A 15,454-nucleotide genomic window follows, 5' to 3' on the forward strand; every position below is an offset into this window, starting at 1 on the left:
CTCTCCTCCTTTCCTTTTTTCCTTTTTGGCTGTCTCTCTCTCCCTCTCTTTGTCTTTGTGTCTCTCTTCCCCTCCCCTTCCCTCTCTTTGTCTTCTTCTCTGTCAGTCTCTCTGTTTCTCCTCCTCTCTCTGCCTACCTTTTCATTCCTATCTCTGTCTCTCCTAAAAATCCTATGTCAAGTGGTTACTCTCAGATGGAAAATACCAGGCACTGAAATGGAAGCTTCCCCATACTTTGGATTTGATGCTGAGCAGTAAATCTGTAAACCAAACAAACAGGCACACATCTGCTAAGCTTAGTTTGGGTCTGCCACTTAGGGACAAAGGGCTAGGAAAACAATTTAGTCATTATTCCCCATATTAACATAAAGCATCATAAAAAGACAAAAGCAAGGAATTTGGATGGGAGGGGGAGTGGACGGGGGAAACCAAGTGGCTGAACTAATGCCTGGCTTCTTTCTAAGCCCATTAGATCAAAAAGAGAGACCTCCCTGATGCCCTGCCTGATAGCTGAATGTTTTTGTAAAAACCTCAGGCTTGAAAGTTTGAAGCCCAACTGGCTAGCTAGACAAGCCACTACATTAACCCAGGAGTGTCCTTTGAGAGCCAATTCTAACCGTGGCTCCCTGAGACTGTACATTTTATTTCAAGACCCTGTCAGCTTAAATTCCTATTTTAGAAACCCTGAAGCAGTCCATTTTTACTTAAAAAGCAGAGGTTCCTATGTAGTAATATTAATGTTAATAGGCAAGGAGTAAATAACTCTCCACTTTTCATTTAGGTAAGCTTAGTCTTCTAGGCCTCTAACACTTTGGGAAGCAGGACCTTAACAATCAAAGAGAATTAGAGAAAGATAATCACATAATTTGTATCACGGCCTTAATAAAAGTCATTTTTTACAACACGTTTGGATCTAGGGGAGTGGGGCAGGAAATGAAGGCTGATTTCAGAAGTACAATGAATTTTGAGAAAGAACATTCATAGGATCATAGCTTTAGAATAGCAGGGGTCATTGAGTTCAGCCCCTTCATTTCACAGAAGAGGAAATTGAGGCCATGGAGGGGAAGTGATTTGCTTGAAATCACAAAGCTATGAAGTATCCAAAACAGGATTTGAACCAAGGATTGACTGAATCCAAATCCAGTGCCCTATGCACCATGCTAGGCTACCCTTTGTGAGAATTGGAATGACACTTCCTGCTGGGAGGGACATTGTGAGCTCTGGTCTGAAAAGAAATCATGTGACTTTGGCATCCGGAAGTGATGTCTGCTACCCATGGGTCCTGTCAATCAATGTTACCAGCCAATTAGCTTGGAGCTGTGTGTATGGACAGCCCTGTTTCCAGTTTCACAGGAGGCTTCTGGGAGAAGCCGCTTAGGAGCGAGGTCCTTGCATTTCCAGACTTTGGTGTGCTGGGGGACTTCATGTGAGCTGCTAAGAAAGGAAGGTTTTTTCTTTCTGGCTATACCAAATAGATCTAAACTAGGATTTCCCATGCTATAAGGAATCTGTTCTTAATCTCTATACTTCTTCACTAACTTCTAATGAGCTTTAATAAATACTTAAAATAAATACTTTAATAAATACTTAAACTCTTGCTAAAGCTTCTAATTTAAGGCAACCACTCATTAGATTTTAGACATCACAGCTAGAATTTTAGGCCCTTATACCCTCAATTCCTTCCAGTAATGCAGGTCTACACCTTCTCTGTATAGTCCTAGAGAGTTGTACTTACACACCCAATATTTATCAGAAGCAGGACTTGAACTCAGGTCTTCTTGGTTCCAAGTCCAGAACTCTATTCACTCTACCACATTTCCTCGAATAATTTTTTTCTGCCAGATCTATTATTTCATGGGTGTAAGAATCCCCCTTATGAAGAAACTCCCTTTTGCCAATGCAGATGTATGCATTTTGCACCTAAATTTTAGAGTTGTCTACAGCCCTGAAAGGTTAAGTTACTTGGCCAGGATCACACAGTAAGGATGTGTGAGAGATGGAACTTGAATTCGGATCTTTCTGACCATGAGGCCATCTCTTGACCCACTATGCCCAACTGGACTTTAATAAATTGAAGTGATGGAGGCAGCTAGGTGGTACAGTGGATAAAGCACCAGCCCTGGATTCAGGAGGACTTGAGTTCAAATCCAACTTCAGATACTTGACACTTACTAGCTGTGTGACCCTGGGTAAGTCACTTAACCCTCATTGCCCCGCAAAAATAAATGAATAAATGGATGGATGGATGGATGGATGGATGGATAGATAGATAGATAGATAGATAGATAGATAGATAGATAGATAGATTGAAGTGGATTAGAGAAAAATAATAAGATAACAAATGTGTACTTAATAAATGTCTTTTGTATCACAAGTATAGATACAAAATAATTTCTTCAATTCATTTCCTGGGAATCATTCAAAAATACTAACATAACTCTCTATTACATGAACACAAAGAGCTGACATTCTTCCAATCAAGTAATCCATCAATTGTATGCGTATGTCTTCTGTGCGTGAGATGCTTTTGCATCTTTATGTGGCTTACATAGGATAATAAGTCAAGAGAAGGTGATGAAAGGTTCATAAACATCATAACAGGAAGAAAGGAAAGTGATTTTCCATGTCAATTTAAGTCCTTTCTCCTATTTGAAGCAAGCCCATTGGGATGAGGTCTCAGAGATAAGCAGCTGCTAATTTTTGATTCCTACATGAAGGAAAGCAGGGAGGCACCAGAGGTTGTACTTCTTCCAGGGTGGCTAGTAGTTGAGCTGCAATATGGAGAGATGGTTAATAAACATGGTCTTGATACTCCATTCTTTTGGACACAGAGCAGACAGCATCTGCTCTAAAGAGACACTTTCTGCTAAGTGTTCCCTTTCTCTTCCCCCTTTTCTTCCTTTCTCAGTTCTTTGACAGATGGCATAAGGGTAGCAATAATCTCCTTCAATCCTACAGCCTTCCCCCAGCTTTGCTCAGAATCTCAAAAATGGAATTTGTCAATGGCATGGCAGTGACTGAGCTGAGCATCTTGGGTGATGAATTCCCACATCCATACAGTGGGGACGGTTTCCTTGAACCTGCTGTAGCAACAGTAGCATGCTTATTGGGAGCAGAACATAAAACTTTCAGTTTTCAGACAAACTCATAGGGATTACAGTGTCAGAACCTGCTTGTGTGGTGACTGGTCATCTGTATGAAATCTCAACTCCATAGGAAACACAAAAACAGGAACCTTCCCTCCTAATTTGGGCTGTCTTTTTTGATTGCTGTATTGGTGCTGAATTTCCTTTGTCAAATCCAAGCCCCTATATGTGCGCCCTTGATCTCATATCATCCCGTTACTGTTGCTTCTCATAGTCTCAAATATATTCTGTATTTCTTTCTTTGATTTTGTTTTAAACTCCAAAAGAATTTTGTGATCTTGCCATAGTTGAGTACAAAGTCCCTTGGTCTTCCATATCATGATATTGAGTTCCTTGGTGCCCTACACAGCACCTAGAGCCCTATGTATGAATGAGCAACCCATGTCTCTTTCTAAGAGGCACAAGGCTCAGGAAAGTTCCCTTTTTTCGGTAGAAGACTCAATGCCCAAACTCACCAGTTCAGAGTAATCCCCAATGCAATGCATGAGGCTAGCATTTTTCTGGACAGAAGGCTGGCTTCTGGCATCATAGGGGTGATATGGCTCTGGGGTAAATCTCCTTGAGAAGCTGACCTAAAGGATGGACTCACCTAAGAAGTAAGGGAGAGGGGAACAGCTGGCTGGTACAGTGGATAAAGCACCAACCCTGGATTTAGGAGGACCTGAGTTCGAATATGACCTCAGACACTTGACACTTATTAGCTGTATGGCCCTGGACAAGTCACTTAACCCTCATTGCCCCAAAGAAGGAGGAGGAGGGGGGGGTAAGGGGAAGGTGGTGGTGGTGGGAGGAGATGGAGGAGGAGGAGGGAAGATAAGTCCATTAGATGTGGCTACCACCTGAGCAGAGCCAGGGGACAGAGATAAGTCTAGAAGTCAGGACCACCACCCCTCATTCAAGCCTTCCCCATCCCACCCCTCATTCAAACATTCTCCATCCCCAAAGGGAACTTTCCATTGTCAGGTGGTCAGTCACCCCATCCACCATCTGTAAAAGCTTTTCCCTCCCTTCCATTGGGGGAAGGAGAAAAGATGTCTGTCTCTAAGCCATCTCCTCCCCAAGAGGGAATTCTTCCCTCTTTTTACAGTCTCTATCACCCAAATAAAAGACCATTTTATTCTAATTGGATTGTGTGAGATGTGTAGTTCTTTTTTTTTTTTGGTGAGGCAATTGGGGTTAAGTGACTTGCCCAGGGTCACACATCTAGTAAGTGTTAAGTGTCTGAGGCTGGATTTGAACTCAGGTCCTCCTGACTCCAGGGCTGGTGCTCTATCCACTGCACCACCTAGCTGCCCATAGATGTGTAGTTCTTTAAAGAGGACTACCTAAGGCCCCCACACTACCTATTTCCCCGCTGACATGGGGTAGGAAGTCCCCCTGTCTAGGCTAGAAAGCCAGATTCCAGACGTCTCAGACTTAGCATGACTTATGAGGCGATCCCCAAGGCTGACATTGCCGGAGAATGTGCCTTCTCTGGGTAGAATATCAGGATCTAGGACTCTTTAAAGGCACTCCCAATCTTGGCCCACATACATTAACACATTCAAGTCTAGCCACGTGCTTCTGCAGCCACCAAACCCACCCTTACTGCTGTACTATCAGAATCATTCACCCTACATTATCAGAATCTTTCCAGAAGAAAATGAAAAGAAAAACTTAAAAAGAAGTCACAATTGATGAGATTGTAACGACTATTGGTGTTTATGATTAGGGACGATGCTGTGCATTTTAGATAGAAGGCTTTTGGGGGGGGGGTGTTTTGTTTTGTTTTGTTTTGCTGGGCAATGAGAGTTAAGTGACTTGCCCAGGTTCTCACAGCTAATAAGTGTCAAGTGTCTGAGGTTGGATTTGAACTCAGGTCCTCCTGAATCCAGGGCCGGTGCTTTATCCAGTGTACCACCTAGATGCCCCCTGTTGTGTTTTTCTTTTAAAATTAAAGTTAACTTAGTTCTATGCTTTTTTAGTGTTTTGAGAATAAATGAAGACTGGATTTCATCAAAAGACTTTCCTACATCTATTAACACAGTAATGTTACATTCCTTGTTTGGGTTATGAATATCAATTAACTCACAAGCATTTATCAGAAGCCTTCTCTGTACCAAGCATTGTTCAAAGTGCTGCAGATACAAAGGCAAAACTGGGACAGACCCTGCCTTCCAGACATTCTACTACAGGGACAACACATGTTCTCAGAGAAATACAAGATACACAGAAGCTAAAAGCATAATGACAGAGAGGTACTAATAGATGGGGGAAATCACAAAAGACCGCTGGCACTTGAGCTGAGCTTTGAAGGGACCTCCAGCCTCCAAGAGGCTGAGGTGAGGAGGAAGAGTGTTTGGGAGATAGCTTGCACAGAAACCAGCAAAGAGGCCAGTCTGGCTGGAGGTAGGGTGAATGAGGGAGAGAGGAACAAGCATTATTAAACATTTACCTCCTATGTGCCAGACACTGTGCAAAGCACTTTACGAATATCTCATTTTATTATGAGGTTAAGGAATCCGCCTGAAGAGCTTATTATTGCTTTTGTTGTTTGTCCTTCATTCTCGTAGAGGACCATGACATTGAGTGATAATGTCCTGCCTTGCATTGAATTGTATTAAGTGAGGCAGGGCTGTGTGAGGTCACCAACTTCACTCTTTCCTCCAGAGCCATCTAGCTCCAGTGGCAAGATATAGATCAGAATGACTGGAGATGGTCTCCAATGTTTTAAGGCAATTGCGGTTGAGTGACTTGCCCAGGGTCACATAGTTAGTAAGTGTCTGAGATGAGATTTGAATTCAGGTCCTCCCAACTTCAAGGCCAGTGTTCTATCCAGTGCGCCACTTGGCGTGAAGAGCTAGGCTAAGCTAGAGAGCGATTGTAAAAAGCTTTAAATAACAGAAGACTTTGTATTTCTAATGTAGAGGCAATAGGATTCTTTAGCAGAGGAGTAGCATGGTCAGATATGGGCTTTAGGAATATCAATTTGTCAGTTGTGTGGAGGATGGATTGGAGAGGAAAGAAACTGAAACCCGGGAGACCAATTAGGAAACTATTTCATTAGATCACATGAGAAACGATGAGCCCCTGGAAAAGAGGAGACAAACAGGAGAGACATGGAGGATATAGAAATAATAAGAATAATTTTTAAAAAGAAAGAAATAATAGGAATTGAAAATTGATTATGGATGGGTGGTGAGAGAGTGGGAAGAGCTGAGGTTATGAAAATAGGTGACTAGATGGATGGGGGAGGTGTCCTTGATAGCACCATAAGGAGGAATCAAATGAGTCCTGTGTTGGACATGCTGAATTGAAGAGAAATATGGGCCAGGAAGCTAGAGATGAAGGACTGGAGCTTAAGAAAGATGTGAGGTCTAGATATATATAGATTTGGAAGTCTTGTGCATGGAGATAACAGTAGAATCCACAGAAGCTAATGAGATCATTATTGGACAGAATCCAAAGAGAAAAGAAAAGAGAAAGCCCAGGAGAGAGAGAATAACAGATATCCAGATAATTAAAGTACATCATCATTATTATAAGCTGACTTTGTTCCAAGCCTGTAGTCTGTTTCATGAACTCATCTATGTTCCCTTTCTGCCTAGGTGGTTTGTAGTGTAATATGATGACAATATCACTTTTTTCTGCCTCCATTGGTCATTACCTAAATGCTATCCATCAAGCTATATGCTTTTGATTTCTGGATTTCCTCATTTAAAAATTAATCTTATTTTCATTTTATGTTAATAATTATTATCATTGTATTATTAATAGTTGTGTTATATATAATTAATTATTGATTTAAATTTTGATTATTAATATGTAATGTTACTTTGTCCCTACTTTGCCCATATAGATTTTTAGTTAGTCAACAGGCATCTATTAAGTACTTATTCTTTGCCAGGTATGGTGCTAAACATTATCCTGCCCTCAAGGAGCTCACATGCTAAATACTAATGGGGATGACAATAGGCAAATAATTATGTATATACAAATTATATACACAGCAGATGAAGGTAATCTCAGAGGGAAGGAACTGGGTTGGGGGAAGGGTGTGTGGGAAAGGTCTCCTGAAAGAAGAAAGGATTTGAGCTAAGACATGTAGTAAGTCAAGGAAGTAATGAGGTAGAAGGAAGGAGGGAGAGTACCCCAGGTATGGGTGGATAGGTGGGTGGATGGAAGGCACATCCAGTGAAAAGACACAGAGTTAGGAGATGAAGGAACACTGAGAAAAATCAGTGTTGTTGGATCAGTGTGCGGAAGGGAATGTGGTATAATGAGACTCTACCCTTCCAGAGTTATGTTTTATTTATGGGTCTTGACCAGCCAAGTCTCAAAGATGCTCATGAGGCCAAATTTGTCTCCTTATGCTAAGTTTTTTAAATTGATCTAGCTTGTCACCCACATGTAGTAGGCTGGTAGCTGGTTTAGGCAACTGTTGTCCAGCACATAGGTTCAGTTAATAAAGAACTTCCTCTGGGTGGGACCTGGAATTCAGCTATGGGCCTCCGGGACAGCCCTCTTCTAATAGGGGGGCAGCCTTTCAGGGAGTATAGTATAGAGGGGCCAATTTAGCACCTGCTCATCATCAGATTCTCAGACAGCAGGGAACCCTTCCATCCATGTGGACCACCTTTACCTGAAGGTCACTAAGCACATATTTACAAGTCAGTAGAGACTATGGGAAGCTGAACTTATGCTGCTTGCTTAAGAGTCATATTTAGGGATGTTCTGGTAAATGTTTAACAACCAGCCTGTGGGGAAAGAAAACGTATCCACCACACACTTTTCACTTTCACCCGCATTATTAACATTTTCTCCATCACTTTCCTAAGTCTAATCAACCAGCAAAAGTATCCATCAAATCCTAATTTTCCCGATTTGCCAATTTCCAAGGCATAAATGCTCACACTGGAGATGTACCCATTGTGCACTATATGAATACGTCTGATGCATATCCTACCTTGTAAATGAACTTGTTACTTGAATATTTCACTTCAGACCACTCCAGGGCAATAGATCAAAAACTGAGCTAGAACAGCATGTTTTACATATTTGTGTAAAGATATCTGAAGCCATGAATTTTCCTATTGGCTCCTTCCTTGGATTTGATCTTTATGTAAAGTCTAAATGGGGAGATAGCTGGCACCATAGTGCACAGAGCACTGGCCCTAGAGTAAAAAAAGACTCATTTTCCTGAGTTCAAATCTGGCCTCAGACACCTACTAGCTTTCTGACCCTGGGCAAATCACTTCATCTTGTTGTCTTAGTGTCTTCATCTATAAAATGAATTGGAGAGGAAAATGGTAAACCACTCTAGTATCTTTGCCAAGAAAACCCCAAATGGGTTCAGGGAGAGTCAGACACAACTGAAATGACTGAACAACAACAAAGTAGTCTAAATATTTTTGCTGCTATTCATCTTCATACATTGTAGCTACTCAATCATAATATCTAGCATGGTATAGGGACATGGGAAGTTTTCTTTTTTTTCTTTTTTTAAAAAAATTTTTAGTAAGGCAATTGGGGTTAAGTGACTTGCCCAGGGTCACACAGCTAGTAAGTGTTAAGTGTCTGAGGCCGGATTTGAACTCAGGTCCTTCTGACTGCAGGGCCGGTGCTCTATCCACTGCGCCACCTAGCTGCCCAAGTTTTCTTTTTTTAAAAAAGTCCTTTTGGGGGGCAGGTAGGTGGAGCAGGGGATAAAGCACCAACCCTGGAGTCAAGAGCACCTGAGTTCAAATCCGGCCTCAGACACTTGACACTTACTAGCTGTGTGACCTTGGGCAAGTCACTTAACCCTCATTGCCCTGCAAACAAACGAACAAATATATATATATATGGATGAGCATATAGATAAATAAATAAATGGGTCTTCTTTTTTATTAGATTTGTAATACTTCAAAGCAAATAAATTCTTACCAGATATTTTTTTTTCTTACCAGATATTTTTTTTTCTTACCAGATATTTTTTTTTTCTTACCAGATATTTTTAAATGTGTTACATCCCCAACTAGGAGCTGGTCGTTCTTATATTTTAATTCTGTTTTATCTTTAATGATACTCCAATTCCAGAATAACTTATTTGTTGTATTTGCAAAGATACTTTTAGTTGCATATTACTAGTATGAGGATTTGTGACCTGTTAGTTTTTAAAGGATAAATGAGCTTCTGGCATATGATTCTAATGATCTGATCGTGTCTTTCTAGCTCTCTAGGAGAGAAATTTTTTTACAACCTTCTATTCTATGGTGCACAGCTTCTACTATGTATAAGCTGCATTGATCGATATGTCCTGGCTCCTATAATTTCTCATGGCAATGACTCATTATGGAATCTCTATCATAAACCCACAAGATTCTATAAACAAATGTGCACAATTTGGCCATTTGTTTGATGCTTCTTTGTTGACATATTTTTTATTGAGTTTATGCAGCTGTCATGATTCTTGGTCCTTAGCCCATAGAGTAGAGGCTCTACCTATGAAGGAAAAAAAAACAACCCAAAAAACCCCAAGACACTTTCAGTTAGATTCAGCAAATTCAGTAGCATATAGGGGAGGGGGAAGAAAATAAGTATTATGCCAAGTGCTTTCCAAATAAAGCTCATTACTCATATCAACTGTGGGAGATGGGCATTATTATTATTTGCATTTTGTAGTTGAGTTAACTGAGACAGAAAGAGGTTAACAGACTTGCCCAGGATCACATAGTTATACTTACATGTCTGAGACTGAATTTGAACTCAGATCCAACACTATCCACTATACCATCTAGCTGCCATTTTATATAGCCTTTCCAACTGCTTTGTGCAGTGAGGACTGGTTGTTCCCAAATATTTCTATAAATATACCTGGTTATTGTGCACTCTGAGTCTATCCGATCAATCTTCTTCTTCCTTTTTGATGAGGAAGTATTATTATTTATATCGCTTTTTTGGAGGGGAGGGGGGGATGAGCCAGATTTCATTAACATTGTATGGGTGATGCTGTCCACCTCAGCATGCCAGAAGTATAGGTTAAGACTGATATTCTTTTATTTTGTTTTGTTTTTTGTTTGTTTGTTTTTGCAGGGCAATGAGGGTTAAGTGACTTGCCCAGGGTCACACAGCTAATAAATGTCAAGTGTCTGAGGCCAAATTTGAACTCAGGTCCTCCTGAATCCAAGGCCGGTGCTTTATCCACTGTGTCACCTCACTGACCCCAACTCTATCCATTATTAATTCTCCCCTTAACCATAGAAAGGTGGAGTTTCCACACTTTCTTACTCTCTCATTACTTAGTGTCTCTCCATTCTTCCTTGGCGTGCATGAAGGATTTTGCCCTTCTTGAGCATAAATTATATTTTTATACCATTGGAGAAAGTTTCTATGAAGTAAAGAAGATCAGGGGTCCCATATAACTTGATGCTATATATGTACATGAAATGATTAAGATGATGCTTTGATATAACTTGCTCTTTTACTTAAGAGTCAGATCCAGTTCTATTAAGGAGTGCCAATAATGTATTGAAGACCAGACAGAACCATAGTGGGCTTAAACTGTCTCCCCCACCCCGCAAATGCCACATGTAATATTCATTGTTTCTGACATTATTGTTGTCCAGTCATTTTAGTCATTGTTCAGTCTTGTTTTTCAGTAGTTTCAGTTATGTCTGACTCTTCATGACCCTGTTTGGGGTTTTCTGGGAAACGATACTGGAGTGATTTGCCATTTCCTTCTCCAGCTCATTTTGTACATGAGGAAACTTGGGCAAACAGGGTGAAGTGACTTCTCTAGGGTCACATAGCTCAGAAGTGTCTGAGGCTGGATTTGAACACAGGTCTTCCTGATTCCAGACCAGGGACTCTCTATTCATTGACCTTTTGACATTATTGGGTGGGTTAAAAATAAATGGGGGCGGCTAGGTGGCGCAGTGGATAAAGCACAGGCCCTGGATTCAGGAGTACTTGAGTTCAAATCTGGCCTCAGACACCTGACACTTACTAGCTGTGTGACCCTGGGCAAGTCACTTAACCCCCATTGCCCCGCAAAAAAAAAAAAAATGACAGTTTTCTATGTGTTCAGCAAGTACTTAAGTGGTCTCCCTAGACTTGGGTCTATTTATAAAAGGTATCCCAAAAGTCTTAGTGCAATTGTCTTCTTTAAAGGACTTTCAGGACACCCTGGATATTTATAGTATGTGACCAAGTCACAAGAGTTAAGGTGAATCAAAGGCATTGCAATAATTAATAAATGAGGTAAACGTTAACATTGCTTTCCTGGTACCATATTAAACAAAAACTAGAGTATTGGATAACATCCTATCTGCCCCTCCCCCAATCTTTTCATACTTCTTTTACTTTATTCCCTTCCACACATCCTGTCCTCCAATGGCTCCTCCATTATTTCATCTCCTTTTGCCTTTGCACCGACTGTTAACCATACCTGGGACACTCTCCCTCCTCTCCTCAAATCACAAGCTTCCTTTTGCTTCCTTCAACACTCAACTCAAAGCTCATCTTCTCCAGGAGGTCTTTCCTAGACTCTTCCAACTTCTAGTGCCTTTCCCTCTCAGATTGCGTTCTATTTACTCTGTTATCCTCTATGTTCTTTTTTTTTTTTTTAGTGAGACAATTGGGGTTAAGTGACTTACCCAGGGTCACACAGCTAGTAAGTGTTAAGTGTCTGAGGCCGGATTTGAACTCAGGTCCTCCTGACTCCAGGGCCAGTGCTCTATCCACTGCAGCGCCACCTAGCTGCCCCTCTTTGCATTGAATCTTAACTTTGGGGATTTTGTTCTTATTTGCTGATCAAGGGTACAGATGATGTCTAACATACTTTTCCCTTTCCAGATTCCCAGATTTCTCTGTGTTCACTTTTGTTGTCTTTAATTAGCCAATATGGTATTCCAAGTTTTCTACTGTGTACACTGGCTAGATGTAATTTTCCAATGTCTTTTGCAGATCTTCAGTGGTTTTGTCAAGCTACTTCTGTTATGGTGGTACTTGATGCTGGTCCTTAGGTGTATTCCAAAAGAATTCTGCCTCTCATGTCATGGTCCTTGTTATGGACATTGAGCTGATCAACATGATGGTTCCAATAGGGCCAGCTGTCAACCCTATGTTGCCCTATCTATTTCTGAGATTCATAGGAGCTATACCGTCACATGATTAAGGTGATAACCCAATAAGTAGCATTAGCAGAGCCCAATTGGCTAGCATTTCAGGGTGTCTGCCAGGTTTTTACAGCTATCATAATGATCTCAGGGTCCACATAGTCCTTGCTGTACACCATCCTGGCTGACATTCTCTTCCATCACAACATGGATGATGAGTTGAACTTTGAGGGGGTTGTTGTTGTTGTTGTTATTGCTGTTGTGACACAGTGGGTAGCAAGATGGCCTTGGAGTCAAGATGACCTCAGTTCCCATCCCAACTCTGCCACACTTCATCTGTGTGATTCTGTGCATCCCAGACAACTCTTGAGACCAAGTTGCAGAGAAGATTCAGGTGTCTTTCAGGAAAAGTCATTTCCTCACTGGGAGTTCTTTAAATGGGTAGAATCAAAGGGTATACGGTTGGAACACGACAGGTGTGATGTTGCACATCTGACAGTGAAGGTAGTGACCTGAATGTGTTGGAGATTTGATCGTCCCACTAGTGTTTTCGTAACGATATTGATGGAAGCAATGAGAAAACAATGATGGGGCTTCTGGCAGTGATCCAGCCATGATGGTCGTGGTGATATGGTAGCAATAATAGGTCACCACGATGTTGATGTAAAAGTAATAAGGGTTTCTTATGTCACAGTGATGGTGTTAGTAATGCTGTTGGCAATAGGCCAATGCTAACAGTGAGAGTACTGTGATAGTAATGGTACGATCATGATACAGTGAGAATGATAATGATAGGACAAGAACAATGGGGTCAATGCAATGGCGTTCTTGGTGGTGATGTGGCAGTAATGGTGGTAGTGATATGAGGGTGCTGATAGTAATAACAGCAACACTGTGACAGTGATAATGGTAGTGATCCATCACTCAGTCAATGAGCATTTAGAAAGTGCCTACCATGGGCCAGGCATTATTCTAAGTTCTAGAAATACAAAGACAAAAATGAAATAAGCCCTGACCTCAAGGAGCTTATATTCAATTAGAGAGGAAGTGGGTAAGGAGGGGAAAACAATATGTGCCTAGATAAGTTTATGCAAAATAAAGACAAGGTGATATGGGGCAGGGCCAAACATTAGTAGCTACAGAGATCAGGAAAGGTTTTATAGACCAGGTAGTACCTGAGCTGAGGCTTGAAGGGAACCAGAGATTTTAAGAAGTAGAGGAGGGGCAGCTAGGTGGTGCAGTGGATAAAGCACCAGCCCTGGATTCAGGGAGGCCTGAGTTCAGATCCGGCCTCAGACACTTGACACTTACTAGCTGTGTGACCCTGGGCAAGTCACTTAACCCTCATTGCCCCACTTTAAAAAATTAAAAATTTAAAAGAAGTAGAGAGGAGGAGAGAGTTCAGTTCAAGTAGAAAGGCACAAAGGTGGGATTCTGTGAGTAACAATTAGAATGTCAATCTGTTAAGGTGGTTGAGGGAACAAAGTGTATGCTGAAGTCTCCTGGTATAAGACAGGAGGTAGGGATGGAAATGTTCCTGTGATCACAGTATCCCTGTGATTCAGTTACAGAAAGTTTTGAGACAGGAGGGAGACTGTTGTGTGGACTGGTATGGCTATTAGGATCTGGACCAGGTGATAAATTTGGACAGGATATACCTAAAAGGAGGAAATGTTGCTAGATGATGGTGGCAAAGAGAGAATCTATCTGTGGGCAAGTCGGAGGGAGAGAAGATGGTGGTGACAGCCGAGGCCATGAACTACATCATGGAGGTGTCTTGCACATAGCCTGAGAGCAGTGGGAAGCCCATTGCTGAAGATATGACGTCCAAGGAATATTACTTCGACTCCTATGCCCACTTTGGCATCCACAAGGAGATGCTCAAGGACGAGGTGCTGAAGCTCACTTACTGTAATTCCATGTTCCATAACCGGCACCTGTTCAAGTTCAAGGTGGTGCTGGACATGGGCTCGGGCACTGGCATCCTCTGCATGTTTGCTGCCAAGGCCAGGCCCAGAAGGTCATTGGGATTGAGTGCTCCAGCATCTCCGACTACGCTGTCAACATCGTCAAGGCCAACAAACTTGACCACGTGGTGAGGATCATCAAAGGGAAGGTGGAGGAGGTGGAGCTCCCTGTGGATAAGGTGGATATGATCATCAGTGAGTGGGTGGGATACTGCCTCTTCTATGAATCCATGCTCAACACTGTCCTACATGCCCAAGACAAGTGGCTCGCCTCTAATGGGCTCATCTTCCCTGACTGGGACAAACTGTATGTGACTGCCATTGAGGACTGGCAATACAAGGACTACAAGATTCACTGGTGGGAGAAAGTCTATGGCTTCGATATGTCCTGTATCAAGGATGTAGCCATCAAGGAACCTCTCGTCGACGGTGGACCCCAAGCAGCTGGTGACCAATGCCTGCCTCATCAAGGAGGTGGACGTCTACACAGTGTGCATGGATGACCTTACCTTCACTTCCCCTTTCTGTCTGCAAGTGAAGAGGAACAACTATGTCCACACGCTGGTCACCTACTTCAACATCGAGATCACCCAGTGCCACAAGCACACAGGCTTCTCCACAAGCCCCGAGTCCCCTTACACACACTGGAAGCAAACTGTCTTCTACATGGAGGATTACCTCATGGTGAAGACAGGTGAGGGGATCTTTGGCACCATTGGCATGCGGCCCAACGCCAAGAACAATTGAGACCTCGACTTCACCATAGACCTGGACTTCAAAGGGCAATTGTGTGAGCTCTCCTTCTCCACAGACTACCAGATGCCCTGAGCTGGCCCAGGGGCCACTCCCATGTGCCCCTGCCCTAGCAGGCCCTCCCCACCACAGGAGCCGGCCCCCACCCGGGGGCCTGGAGTGGGGGGGCAGCCCCTTCCCTGTACTCTGTCCTCCACCCCCACGCCCACACCCTGCTCCCTCCCATGGGTGAGTGAGGAGCCCAGGGGTGACATCGTGACTGTGTTTTTCTTAACTTATGTTTTTATATGGTTGCATTCGTGATAATAAACTGTCAGCTGGGAAAAAAGAGAGAATCTGGGAGTGCCAGTAGGGTGCAATAAGTATTGACTCCCTGACCAGGACGAAGTGCTAAAGATGATAGAATGTGGCATCAACTTGGAGGAGTCTCTGTAAATGCCGAAGAAGGAACATGAGAAGAAGAGGTCTAAATTGGAGGGAAGTTTGGAAATTATGGAGTTAGAATTCCAGA

At 42.4% G+C, this 15,454-nt stretch overlaps 1 pseudogene; it reads left to right on the forward strand.

Moving 5' to 3' along the window:
* The first annotated feature begins 2,989 nt into the window (after window positions 1-2,989).
* Window positions 2,990-15,018, forward strand: LOC122733891 (annotated as a pseudogene).
* Window positions 15,019-15,454: the final 436 nt, after the last annotated feature.

The sequence above is a fragment of the Dromiciops gliroides genome, chromosome X (genome assembly GCF_019393635.1).
Source record: "Dromiciops gliroides isolate mDroGli1 chromosome X, mDroGli1.pri, whole genome shotgun sequence".
Lineage (NCBI taxonomy): Eukaryota > Metazoa > Chordata > Mammalia > Microbiotheria > Microbiotheriidae > Dromiciops > Dromiciops gliroides.